The 14,957-nt window shown below is 39.0% G+C and overlaps 1 long non-coding RNA gene across 1 annotated transcript; it reads right to left on the reverse strand.

The window, feature by feature from the left end:
• Positions 1-9,262: 9,262 nt before the first annotated feature.
• LOC120411598 lies at positions 9,263-14,010 on the reverse strand. Its single transcript, XR_005604028.1, has 3 exons — positions 13,765-14,010; positions 13,070-13,144; positions 9,263-10,207 (listed from the first exon to the last, which is right to left on the reverse strand). It is a non-coding gene; the product is annotated as an uncharacterized LOC120411598 (long non-coding RNA).
• Between the last annotated feature and the right edge of the window lie 947 nt (positions 14,011-14,957).

Raw genomic sequence — 14,957 nt, forward strand, 5'->3', positions numbered from 1 at the left:
TATTTGCTAACCAACAATTTCAAGCATATTTTGATGACAAAATTGTTGAAGGCTGCCCAAACCAAGGCATTATGAGGATCAAAAATGCCCATGACAAACAATTGTAAGTACTCAATGACTGTGCAAATTAGGGTATTTTTTCAGCAACTGAACACCTAAATATAGCTTTAAATACACATGCATACAAAAGCTCACCAGTCTACAGCTATGTAGAACCTAATCTGCCACTCTTAACGATGAGAGGTAGTAGCTGAATACGAGTGATCTTAGTAAATAATTTTTGCTTTCAGTATCAGTTATCCTCTTAGGATCAGCTCCAAAGATATTACAATCAAAATATCAACAAATATTTATTAAAGTAGAACAGCATAAAGAGAATCCTGTAAAGCTTCTTGAGTATTTGTAAACTGACATGCAAGGCAAATGAAAATAAACCTAATCCAAGCCCAAAGGCAAAACTGGCTTTCTTATTGATACAACAAAAGCAATGACTAACAAGCCTCTATTCTGGTCTTTTATTCCTAGAGCATATATTTCTGAAAGCTTGGCATTACTGAATTGCTCACAAAGCACTGAAAAACACTACTTTGCCAAGGAACAGTTTGCCGGTGTGGGTTTGGGTTTTTTTTCTTTCTTTTCTCTTCTACTGATGAAATAAGCCTACATCAATGACCCTGCTATCTTGTAATCCTAGATGTGTTACCAGGCAACCATTATATGCAGCAGCACCTGGCTTGCCCCCCTCTAAAAATAACCCAAACCTCCCAAATCCTTTCACTCCATGCACTAATGAAAGTGGCATTTTTCTACTGCTAAATGCTTACTCAGGTATTTCCTTACAAATTTCAGTGATAAAATGCTAAGTTATCCTTTCCTGAAGGAATGTGATTAGTTAACAGGCTCTAACTGCACGTAGTTATATTTTCATTCAACTATATTCTTCAAATGAGGCTGTATGTGGAAACTAAAGTAAATTATTTAGAAGCCAGAAACAATGTCAACAAATGTAGCACGAGTCAAAAATGTATGAGCTCTGGATGACTATGCCAAAAGATTTATCACACGCCAAATATACTTCTGTATCCTTAATGCTATACAACTCTGAAACAATAAATCAGAATCATAGAATCATAAAATGGTTTGGGTTGGAAGGAACCTTAAAAACCATCTAGTTTCCAAACTCCCTGTCATGTGCAGGGGACATGTTCCACTAGACCATGTTGCTCAAAGCCCCATCCAACCTTGCTTTGAACAGATCCAAGGATGGGGCAGCCGCAACTGCTCTGGGCAACTGTGCCAGTGCTATTTCTTCCTAATAGCTAATCTAAATCTGCCCTCTTTCAGTTTAAAGCTATCCCCCCTTGTTCTACCACTCCATGCCCTTGTGAAAAGTCCTTTTCCAGTTTTTTTGTAGTTCTCTTTATTCTGCAGTGCTGCAGTGAGGTCTCCCTAGGACCCTTCATCCTCCAGGCTGAACAGCCCCAACTCTCTCAGCCCTCTTAGGAGGGGTGCTTTCTTAGGAGAGGTGCTCCAGCCCTCTGATCATTACTGTCGCTGAAATTTGTATATGGCTTTTCCGAGCCATCACTGAAAAATGCGTATTTGGCATTTAGATAATGAAAAAAAAGAATAATGTTTTCTGTACATTTTCTTTAGGCAGATGTCACGTACTGATAAACTCCTGAATTTGATGGATCCAGTCCAAGAATAAGCTGAAAGTGTAACAAATGATGATAGAAGAAATAGCAACTAAATGATAGTCAACATCCCTCATGCCAATGCAGGGAGTCTTACAGACAAGGCGAACTTTCCAGCAAAATGAAAGTCCTGCAGTTAATCACATATCATCCAAAGTTTCTACAGATGAACTCTAAAATTTAATGCAGAGGACACAAAATCTATTCCATCTGGGCTTGGGTAGGAGACTTCAGTCAGACTGGAAAATGAGGTGTAAGAGACTTTGGTGTACAGTGTCCATCAAAACCCGACAACCTGAAGCCACTGCGTAATTAGCAGCTACCAGCACTGCCGTTCTGATGGATTCAAAGGTAGCAATAAATCCAGAACAAGCAGAGGAGCTGCCAACTATGCTAGACAAAAAAATTTCATAAGAGGAGAGCAGCACTGCCATACATCATGTCTTTTGCACCCTGAGTTGAGCTTTTTCCATGGAAGAGTTTCTGTTCCATTAGGAGCTCTTTACCAGCTTAATTTAGGATTAGCAACCAGAAGTTTCTAAATTATGTTTGAATATGGATTTTCACAGACTTCTGCAAGCCTGAACAAGGTGTCCTAGCACACTACAGAATGGTCTCAATGCTTGATTCTCCCCCAGCCTGAAAGGATCGGTAGAATTTTACAAAGCCAAAGATGTTCAAAGCAACAAGTACCAGCTGCACCCCAGAGCAAGGAATAGCAATGCAATAAGCAGAGTACAAGCTTAACAAAAATCTTCAAGAGAGTTTGCAAGGCAGAGGCAGTTAAACATGTCAGTGCAATGGCAAGAGGGAGCTAAATGAATGACAGTATACACTTGAAAGCAAATCTGCTTTATGGTGAGTTTAAACTCCAAGGTAGATTATTCAGCACAGAACAAAACTTTTGTTCTCTGAAGAAACTACACAGAAAAAAGCCCAAGAGGAATCACTAAGCAATCAAAGCTGCCATTTTTTTTCACTGGTCAGTGTTGTTCATTTTTCCCCCCCATTAGCACATCTCTTAAATGGATGGGCTCCTCACTCAGGCATAAACATGAGAAAAATTGGATGTTTACAGACTGGGCTATTCTTGGGGGCGTTAACAGAATGCTCTGAGAAGCAGAGCTCTGCTGTGACCCTGGGGTACCCTGAAAGGCTACAGCTGGCTAGAAGGGAAAAGTAGTTTTGACTTGAAGAACCTGGCATCTGGAAAAATGCTGCATCCACTGTGTAGTACAGGAAGCATGAAAAATGAAAACTGAGAAATATCTTTCTGTAGAACAAAAAACCCAACCCTTCTAAAAACTTATTTATAATGAGCAATTTTTCAGCACCAGGAGCTATATTTCCTAAGGTGATTTTCTGTCACTGAGCTCAGTGATAGCTCCTGATTCTGTTTAAATGACTAAGCGACCCCATGAAGGACTTTCCTCCTCTGATTTTCTATGAATCTGTGACAATATTAGAGGTGACAAACAAGGCCAGTTCTAAGAATTTTGAAATTGGTTAGACGTTCTAGAAGCTTAAAAATGTGTTCAGTCAAGCTCTTTTGTCCTGAATTTTGAGATAAGAAGTCATTGAAATTAAAGAATTTTGAACACTACAGTAGGGACATGTGTTCCTGAGGGGTTTTATTCATGGTAATACCTCCCTAAAAATTTGAAAAAATGTATGCCAATTGTTATTTTAAGAGAGTTATTTAACTGGCTAACAGGAATACATTCATAAGATCTAATCAAGACAATGGTATAATTGTTCACAGTGACATTTTAATCTTTGGTAAAATGCAGAAACTTAAAATTAAGTGTATTTGTATCTGAGCTGGAGATACAAAATTATATGAACCACAGGCATAAAATCTAATATGCAATGATCCATTAAACTTCTCAATGGCAATACACAGAAAAACAGAGCATTTACAGTAGTGGCACAGACTCTGTCAGACCACACTAGCAGTTACCATACTGTAATATGAGTCGTACAGCTGAGAGAAGAGCTGGGCAACAAGGACAGCGTCACATCAGGTTGAACTAAACTCTCTTAGCCTCTTACATGTACATTTTCCAGTAAGCCCAGGAAGCACAATTTGATGTTAGTCCCACATAGCTAAATACCAAACTATATTCCAGGTATACTCTAGAATATAGAGTATACATATATATACTCTGCTTAGTAAAGGTATGACCCAGCCAGTTCTAGAAGCCAGCACAAAATATAGTTTCTTGTACCATTGCGTGCCACAGTTTGAATTTCGCCCGGAGAAAGCAGCAGTATAGATGATTTCTGTAATGGAAAACCTCTTGGATCCTTCACCAGGCAATCTGATATAGTGCTTCTGAGAGCAGCAACTAATTTACAGTTTGAAGAAACTAAATTATGTAAGATGTGCATGCATGGCACGCACACATCACAAAGCATGTGCCATGGACCCCTCTTTGCTGATCTAATATCCATCCAATTATTGAGTTGAAGATCATCAGCACTGTTGCAAGAGTATACATTTTTAGGCTTAGTCAATCCACCATCTAATTGTAACAGTTTCTCTAATTGTAAATTGATAATATTCTTTAGAAAAACTCTATTACTATATTGTATATATGACATGACAAAACTATAATGTTTGGCTTACTGAAATCTAATACCACTTTGTCTCTGTCCAAAGCATTAAAAAAGAAATGTACTTGAGAATCTGCATGAGTTTGTTTTTTTAAAAGTCTTACCTGTCCCTGACAGTATAGATCTATGGCTGGAATGTTACTTTCAAATATGGAAAGGAGGGAACAATCTGTTTTTATCATGCTTCACATTACTTTTTCTTTCTTTTTTCTTTTTGTCTCCTTGGAAATTTTTTCTAATGCCAAAATTGTTTAGATGGCTTTATATTTAACCATTTAAAAAAGGCCTTTGCAAATGGATGGCAACCTGGATTTTTTGTTCCCCTTCTCATTTATTATCACCAGTGCTGGTCAAGTAAGCCTTGGTAGCTGCATACTATGCAATTGACTTTTCTGTTCATGGTAAATGACAAAGAGAAGAAATCACTTCTCTCTCTTGTTTGAATCAACTCCGAATATTGCTTGAGGAATTACTATGTATATAGATACAAATCTCTTCCAAAAGCATTAGCATTAGCTACCATATGACTTCTGCACAAAATACTCTGATGAATAGGTATTAATAGTTTCCAGCCAACTTTCAGTGCTTACAACAAATAGGGTAAATTGTAAAAAGCATATAAATGGAATCCTGTAAATCACTGTGAATGCTATGGAGGACTGCAGATAAATTTTAAATAAAAGCTATTATACAGTAAACCTACAGATATTCCTCACACAGAATTTCTGCTTTGTTGCTGTGATACATGCTCAAATGCAAAAGTTTCAGCATTTATGCCTCTGTACCTAGGACACATAGGTAAGCATGTCTTCTCTTGTCTCCAAAGAAAATGTCTTAGTATTTATAACCTTACATAATAATGTGTTCATTTTGCTTCTTTTTGTCACTATATATATATATCCATATGTAGATTTGCTTTCTAATGAAATACACAACTGGAGCCTGTTAAACCCAAGGCATGGTTTAGCTATGCCCTGTTACCCTGCAAAGACAGGGCAGATGCTGAGGAGATGCCATTCCAGCTCAGAAGCAGAAGCCATGCAAAACTGTGAATACAATGTGTGGCCATCACTAAGAAGTCTATATAGATTTGGAGACTAAGCCTATCTCTCTCAATGTTCTCCTTTGTGTTAGGTGGTGTTTTGGTGACAGGTGACAGCTAAAGGACAATATAGTTCAATTAACCAAAAGCCCCCATAAGGGACAAAAGAATAAAACTCCTCAGATTAATTGCAAGTTTTGTACTTTCATCACTGAAGCCATCAACTAGCCCAAAAAGAGTGATAGACTGGTATTTTTTAGATGCCCTGTATTATTCTGAAAGGAGAAATGCTGAGAATGCAAAAATGTGCACTTTTGAAATACCGCACAGACGCTAGGTCGCATTTTTTCCTGGAGCAATCCCACTGGTTTTGTTAGCAGGGAATTTGGTTCCCCAGATAATACTCTCAGAGTCTCTCTAGGGAGCCAACACTAAACATTTCTGTCTGCTTTCTGGAGATGAGGGAATTTCTGTCCATAAAGCAGCACCCATAAAAGGAAGGCCACATCCTCCTTTCTTCCATGCCCACACTCTTTGTGTGAGCACACACAGAATGATAAAGCTGGATTTATTAATGATAATTGTCCAACAATAAACATATGACAATCATTAATATCTAAAAAACCACAATGTGTCATGAAAAGGAGAAGAACAAAGAAAAAATAAAGAAAGGAAATGAGGGCAAGAGACTTGACATAAGGAACAACCAGGTTCAGTGCTTCTAAAAGACTGTAAATTGAGAAAAAAAAATCCAATTACTTGATGAAAGAACAAAAAGCCTATCAGTTAATTAAAGAGATGATGAAATAAAAAACGGCAATGGTATTAATCAAGCACAGTTACATGAGATGGTATGAACCTGAGTGTGTGAAAATGAATAGTGAAGTGGAACAAACTGAGAAGTCCTGGGAGCAATCCAGGGTAAAACATACAAAAGATGTTGTTTTAATGTTGTTTTTATATCTTTTTTTGCACAGATGCTGGTTACAAATGAATACTTTTGGCTTGTCCTTATCAAATCAATAAGAAGTGCTTTGCTGGTCTCTTCCTCTCTAACCTCAGACTACTTAACCTTGTACTTCAAAATTATTAACTACTGCTACATCCTGAATTCTTTCTCCTGCCAAGGTCCAAGTTAGAAAACTCATGCCATGTTTGGCTTTGGTGTTACAGAGTTCAAAAGATTGGAATCAGAAATGGGATAAATGTAACAATGGGATAGAAATAGTCATCCTAAGAGGGGCAAAATTTCAGGAGAAAGGAGATATGGCACTAGCTGTGGCAGATCTATTCTATTTCTATGTACCCAAATCTTTTCCATTTCTATTCTGAAACAGTCAGATATACAGATGGGACCTGAATGTTCCTGATATATTAATAGCAGCCATCAATCTTTTGCAGAGCTGTCACATCATTAAAAGCAGGGAGCATTCGACAAAGTAGCATATCAAGAGCCCTTAGAAATGCAGATGAAGAACTTTAGGACAAACACACAGCTAGGAAATGGCTTTTCAGTTTCAGACTCAACTAAATACAGTATTTCTAAACAGGCCCAGATTGCCTAACAAACATTCTATTTCAAACCACTATTTCTAAGTTCAAAACATTTAATTAACTGAAGTGTTGTCTTCACCAAGTTTGTATTTTCCTCGTTCCACTGGTCTTGTGATAATATTTATGACTGCCATTAGTCTAAAATTGAATTTAGCCCTAATATTAAATCATGGTTTGAAGCAGGGAGGCCATGGGGTGGCTCCTCTGGCTGCAGGTGCTCCCTCAGGGAGCAGGGCTGGCGGAGCACCCTGCAGAGCACTGTGAAGTGTTCAACACTGCCGGTGTGAGAAATGGTGAAAACAGATGTGCTTTCCTGATGTGGTGCCAAAGGACAATGCATGTGAGGAGATCAGCTTTCCCTGTGGCATGTCAGAGAATTATTCCTATGCTCTAGCCTGCAGTTTCTTACTGCTCTACCTGAGGGGGACAGGAGGAAGAACTGACAGCCTGTAAGAAAAATAAAAATGCTCCTATTTTTTCATTTGTATTTTTACAAAGCTGGGGAGGGATATTTTGGATCAGGTAAGGGATGGAAATAGGAACATGAAAGATGCCCTCGTGGTACAGACTAGTAGTCTGTCTATTCCTATTTCTCTTTCTGACAGTGGCAATGGGAAAGGTTGTCAAAGAAGAGCATGGGATGCTGACCCTTTTCAGCAGCCTATTCCAGTGTACACTGTGGAGCACCTTCACATGCTCCTAATCCCAGGTGCAGACAGGCTCAAGGTCACTGTTATCTCAGGGGAAATTCCAGATTGAGAGCAAAGCACCATGGCACAGCCGTGGGCACAGCAGCATGGTAGGGGTCCCATCGCCTCTGACCCCAAACAGTAGACTTGTCCCCAGGAGCTGGAGAGGACACTCAGCCACCCACACCTCACCCTTCAGCTGCAGGCAGCAGACACATCTATTTGTTCCTGCATTTGCAACATTACACAGTGGCACCAGTGTGGCAAACACAGATAAGGCTGTATAACAGCATGGCCATGTTCCAGTGGTTTCTTAGGAGTGGCTCAGAGCTGCAAGTAAAGAAGGAAACACATTTCTCCAGACACAGCCTGGACAGACCTGTGCTATGCATGCTGTGCAAGCTCCGCTCTGCTGTCAGGTCACATCCATGCTTCTGATACAGACCACCACTTGTGTGTTGCTAACTAGCTACCCTGGCGGAGCTGGAGAGTGCTTGAGGGAGGCCAGTTTGGTTTTGGCTGGGAAGGGCCACAAATATCTACTACAAGAGCTGACTACATCTGAGAGGATTCACTGCTGAGGAGCTAGATGTCGCTTCAAGTACTTCAAGTTTGCTTTATGCCAATGGGCATTAGTGAAAGCCCTCTCACAACCCCCTCAGCTTCCTCATTCCTGGGGTTTATAAATATCCAAACTGTGATAAGCTGGGAATTTTCTTCATGGCAATCACTTCTCTGTGGATGGTGGATACATTTGGCATACACTGTCCGGGTCTTTTCCATCCCTTGAAAAGCAATATCATGTTTCTGACCTCTTGAAACAGCCAAAGTGGTGTAAAGGAGCAAGGCTGCAGAAGGTGACTTTGGCTGCTGTTGCTTATAAACCCTTTATGCCATGCCCTTGCAAAGCTGACTCCAACACATTGACTTGTTAGATTGAAATAGGAACTTTGCCTTCCCAAAGGACAATCACAGACACTTGGATTAGTATAGGATTTATTGTTCTTGTCTTTCATCTGAAAAAAAGGAACAAAACTTCCTTTTTTGGACAACTGCTTTTTAACATATCTGTTTTTCTCTTTGTCATAACTAATGAACACCCCTTAAGGCTTACAACAATAGCTGTGTATACAACTACCTCTGTTCGTTAAGAGACTGACCTGTGTTCTATTAATATTTATAGATTTAAATTTTTAATACACAACAATTCTGCATTATTGAATAGGTGACTTCCTGCATTTTAATGGTTATGGAGTAGGAGTGGGCTCTTTGTAGTTAACATTGCAATAAATTTTTCATGATTAAATAAAAAGTTCTTACCTCTAACTTCCTCAAAGAAAATCCTCTTGGACAACATGTTGGTGCAATGGTGAAGGATTCTCTTAAGAGTTTTATGGTATTTGTTGCAAATTTTCTTAGGCAATTTAAATTTATGGTACATAAGGATTTTCTATATCTGGAAGTATCTAATAAGTTTCTTTTTAAAGTTGCTGAATTATTCAAACATCAGTTTGGGATTACTTACTCAGTTTTGGAGATAACTGGATTCTTATTTTTAAAACTGACCTTCATGTTTTAGTAGATGCATATTGACAAAATAGGAGATTAACAATGTTAACTTGAGTTGGCATCTTGGAACTAGAACTGGGATGTAGATTCAGGCTTCCATTCATTTATCTTTAAAAGGCTTTAATAACTGCATTGTGAAGAACTTCTGTTTTGAAGAACCATGTGGGATTTCAAGACTGTTGTGAATGAGTGTTTGAAGTTGCTCAATGAAGCCCCAGCAAATGTACCAGCAAAAGCAGGTTCAATGTAAAAGAGAAAGTATGACAAAGTTCATTGGCAAAGTTCACTCTATTACTTATACACGGCTAAAGCACATAGAGGAAAATCAGACTAAAATGATCAGATTAAAATCAATAAATCTAAACATAAAATCGACCTAAAATTATTTATGTGGAGGCTGGGGATAGAAAAAGGGTAAGGATGGGAAAGGGTAAGGATGAAAAGGAATAAGGGAGACACTCCTGTTGAATCGTAAGTTTCAGAGTGGACCCCCTTGCCAAACTTAGCCCAGGACTTGACCAACAGTATACACTTAAAGTTTTTAACAGTACTTGAACTTAACAGCACATAATTGATAGACTAATTTAAACAATTTAACAAAAAATTCTTATATAATTTACTAGCCCAACAGTAACTCACTTATAGGCCTAACTTATGAATCTAATGTATTTAAGAATCTAAGACAGCAACATTCATAGTCCATTTGCTATAGCATATTCACACTTACACTGGCCTAAAGGAGTATGTGCAAGGTACAGTTCCATTATCTGCTCTCTTTTACATCTATTTTTTATTTGTAACTTTTGAATAGAACTAAGTCCAGCTCAGCTTATATAACTGTTGGAATATAGTTATTCCTGTGAGCCAAGGATTCAGCTGATGGATTTGCCACAATACTTCCTTATTTGCAAGGTATCACAGCTTTAGTTATCCACAATGAATGTAAAGAAATGTAAAATTCTTACAATCTGTGCAGAGGAGTTGGTGTTGCTTTGGCAGTATCTCATACTTGTTGCTTTCTCCAGTTTTACAGAAGATTTCTTCATAAAAGAAGAAATATTTAATGAGGAATTTGGAAATAAGGCAACTCAAACAATTTCATTACCTATCCTGTGGTGTATCTGCATCCTGGTGACAGTCAGATGAATGTACTTGCACACAGCATAGACAATAAACATTTCATGGCATTTGATGAAAGGGATTGTATTATTTTGGATTCCTTCTTGATTATAGTCTTATGTTGACTTCACTGAAAATGTTTTTCAGGAGACAATTGAGAAATTAAATGTGTTCCTAAAGCAAAACAACAATACCACTATGCCAGATATGCTATACTTAAAGCAATTATAATTATTAATATAATATTCAGGACGTAATGTTTAATTTTAAGTTCTGATTTTCCATCCTATCCTGTGAATCTCAATTTAATTTCATTTTTTATCTTCATTTGCAAGCATTTTTTTTCCCTTGGCACATGAGTCAATTTAACAACCTGATCAAAGATCAGAACTTTCTATATATGGACTATAATAAATTTATGCCATTTTCCTGAAATTTGTACCAAAGCAGAGTAACACCTCAAGAGAGGCACTGCTATATTTAATATCTGAACAATATATAAAATAGTAAGACACCAAGTCTCATTACACTGTGATATAAAACAAATACTAGGCAATAACATTTCCTTGCGTCCTCAAAAATGCAAGCTGGCAAGCTCTCCTGGGATATGATTAACAGCTTGTCAGCTGGGGGTACTTACAAATGAAATTATTTCTTTAGCTATTAACCTTTGATGACATCAGTAATTCCCACATTTAGGGCACAACAGGGTCTGGTATTGGACACGGAGGAGGAACATGCATTGACTCACACTGCAAACAGCCATACCAAAACAGAGTCTTTTGGGTGGCTTTAGCTTCCATGTTAACAGCTAAGCAAAAGCCATGTTTTCAGTAGCAGTTAGGAGCTTGTGGCTCCCACAGTCAAGTTATAAGGAGATTTTCAGAAATATTCAGTCACCAACTCCTCTAAAAAATCCACTTATTGCTTTTGGTGCTGGAAACAGCTTTGGTCTTCTAATGAGCTACCCTGTACAGACATTTCTCAGCCCCAGGGAACAGTGGCTCAAAGGCCCTCCTTACTTGGCCATTTCTCTGCCATTATTTTCACTCAGCCCTTCCCTCTCAAGCCTTTGGTGCCTGTGTTTTACTCCTGTCACAACTCATTCCTGTTTCAGCAGTAAGTGTGGACTATTTTATCTTGTGCTTGACCAGCAGAGAGGTATTCCCTTCCTGCTAAAACCCTCTGGGCATGACTCCAACACAAGGAATGTCTGTTTGCAAATTACCCTAGCGCTGGGAGACAATGATAGATGACCTTTCACAATATTGGGTGAGGCATTGATGAAAGTCATTGATCCCATTTTTGAGTGACTGTCTCACCCAAGTAGACAAGTGAAATGAAAAATCTGTCAGTGTCTGCAAAACCTGTGCTTTTTCAGAGACATCAGAAGCTTTTTCAGGGTTTTTTTTGTTGACCTTTTGGGCTCAGTGGGGTTAACAGAACTCATAATATTGTTCATATGTGTGTGGGTTTTTTGTTTGTTTAATTGGGTCTTTTTTTAAAGCCTTCTTCTATGCAAATGACTTGTTTGTTTTCTTGTTCGGGTTTTAGATAGACAAGAGACAACTGGATATCACTCAGCCCTTTACTTGTGTGAGCAGCCCTCAAGGACAGGGCCACTGCACCCCCAGGAAGGAAATCCTTTGCAGATGAGACAACAGGACTTGGGAGCATGTTTTCTAAGGCTAGGTCTACACATTCCGTAGACAGTTTTCTTTTTTCGAAGAAGATGTTCTAGTTTTTTTAATGTATGACCACTTATAAGAATCAGCTATTATTTCTTTGTGTTATTTTACTGGCACAACATTAGTGGCTTGTTTTCTTGACAATTAAGACTGGATCCCAAAGAGTAAGTGATAAAAACATGTCACCTCATAAGTCAGCTATTAATACTTTCAGACTTACAACCGTAACATATGCTGCTACCTGAAAATAAATGTTCCATAAAAATGTTTTAATTTCTTTTTGGGCTGCACTGCATACATGTTCTGATAGTATTAAAGCTGGTTAGGTGAAGTTATATAATGCCAGTCTATTTCTGAGGGAGCACATAGGCGAATTTCCACCAATGACATACAAATAGTCATCATCAGAAACTTGCCTATAAATAATGGATTTAGCATTCATGCATGCTAAAGTGGGGTAATGAAGATTCTGGCCTTGGCAGCTGAATTTTTGATGAAATGGAAAAAGAACTCTGTATTTCATTCTAGGTTCTGCAAAAGCCAAACACATCTCTGGTATCACCTGCACAGGGAGATATGCATCAGAACAGATTGCTGGGAGGGTGCAACAAAGAGTTTAGATACTTTCAGACAGAGAACACAGCAGTTGAGGACTTGGCTGAGAAACTAAGTATCAGTTCTGGAAAAAATATGAATGTTGAGAAAATCTTTTCACACTGAAACCAAACAAACCAATCAATGCTGACTCTGTATGAAAGGTTTCCTACATGAGAAATGCTCAGTTGCCCAATAGCTCCATCTGCCAAAGGATAATTCTGCTTTTCCTCTCATTCTGAGTGCTTTGTGACACTTGCTACACTGCTTATGAGCCATGCTGTGCAGCAATTCCCCATTAACAAATCAAAAGAGTTCGCATTTCACTTTTTGTTGTCTGATAAACTTCAATTTACACATTTAGTATGGTATAAGAAAACCTTTGATAAGGTCAGCAACACCACAGTCAGCCTTCAGAAAACACTCCCCTTAGCCTTACCACATAACAGTGTGCCTCACTGCTCTCCTTGCCAATAACTCAGACTGCAAACCATCGCTTACCTGAGGCAAACCAGTCCCATCTTTGTGTCCAGTCAGCATTTCCCTTTTAGCCTCATCCCTAGGCTTCTGAATATTCTTGATTAGTTGATAAAAATTGAAAAAGGAAAACATTGTAAGGACTGAAGCATGCATCACTGGAGTCCTACTTTCTTTATAATGCTCCACCTTTAGAACAAAAACAAGCACATCTCCCACTCCAGACCCAGAGTTTGAACATTCACATCTGGAAGTTAGCCATGAACAAGTACAGCCAGGTCCACATAGAAATGTTAGAATCTATATTCTCTGCTCTACCCTGCTATTACCCCCTAAAGCCTGACAAAACAGAAGTGTGCATCAAGTTAATAAAGTTTCTCTGGTTTAGTAAATGAAGAGTCAGAGTTTTACTTTTCACCTAGTTAACAAAATGTTAAACAGGAATTTGGGAGTCCCGTGTCCTTGAAATCCCTGATTTTTAACCTTGTTGATAAAAAGAGAGAAATGTGGCACAAAGCATAGTTCAAGCTGAGCCTCCCCAGCTGGGACATGGGGTTCATATCTCAGAGCTCTGGCTCCAGAGCAAAGCCCGGACTCACCGATTCTGCCACCTGCAATGCTTAAGCATTGATGCCAGCTCATGCAGCCTGGAGAGGTGATAAAAACTGAGCACACTGTCAACCCAGCCTCCTTGGGAGCAACTGCAGACTTTCACTCACCTCTGCTGAAGAAGAAGGAAAGAGATTCCCTGTGTAGGCATCTCCATGGTCAACAAACACATCTGGTCCCCTCTCACATCACTGTCAGGGAAATATGTTGGCACCAAATGAAAGCAAAAGCCTTTCCTGATCAGACCAATAAAGTCTGACAATTGTCTTGTGGTGGATGCCAGAGAGATTCTGAATATTTTGGCAGAAACAGCGGCTTTTTCTAGGTGGGAATCTGCCTACATAGTATTTATGCAAACATTTCCTCACTTGGTCTGTAACCACCCCTTCACAGCGAAGCAGTTCAGCATTATCGCCAATTCTTTAGATAGTTGTGAGTTTAAAATACTACCACTGCCTAAAATAAAAGGAATTTCAATCACAGTGCTCCCTGAAATGAAAGAGGTGGATGTCAGTTTGACAATTTAAGCTGATAGCTGAGATACTGCCTCTCCAGCATTTTTGGCACCTGGCCTAGGGAAGAAGGAATGAGAAGAAAGGACAAAGAGAAAGAAGGGCTAACAGAGGATGAACATGATCCAGTTCATTTAATATAATGACAGAAATTCCTGGTGGGGACACTGATTTACATCTACAGGCACTTCAGAGCCAGCATTAATAACAGGTACACAGTTGTACAGCTGATACAGCTGCTCAAAGAGAGAATGTGACCAAAAGAATTATACCTAGCATAATAAAAACAATCAAGCCTGCAGGTCAGAAATGTAATGGAAGGATAGTAACTGCTGAGCCCAAAATTACTACCTTGGTTAGCAGCCAAGATAAAGAGTGGGTCATAAGTCTATCTGCAGTCACGAAAAGTCACAAAATAGGTATTTCTGCATCCACACCTGAACTAAAAGCGGCAGTGTGTGAAAATTGATCAGCTGTGCAGGCAGGTATACAAAATACCTAAACAATGATTCCTGAACCCTCTGCAAGCACAAGATCAGGCATATAAGAGAACAGCATCAGCATTGGCACATTAGCATCAGCAAAGAACCATTCTTATGTGCCAGGTACAGATTCCTGGGTTAGGCACGGGAGAGAACTGTTTTGAAAAGCCTCAAAACATTATCTCAAGCTGAATCAGAGCTGTGCTCTCAGACTGAAAGAAGTCTTCTGCTACAGGTAGGGGAGTGCAGGGGTATCAAGGGTTCAGAAAGTTACTAAGGCACAAAACTTGTAGGCATTGCTGGCCTGCC

The sequence above is a fragment of the Corvus cornix genome, chromosome 3, assembly GCF_000738735.6.
Source record: "Corvus cornix cornix isolate S_Up_H32 chromosome 3, ASM73873v5, whole genome shotgun sequence".
Taxonomy (NCBI): Eukaryota; Metazoa; Chordata; class Aves; order Passeriformes; family Corvidae; genus Corvus; species Corvus cornix.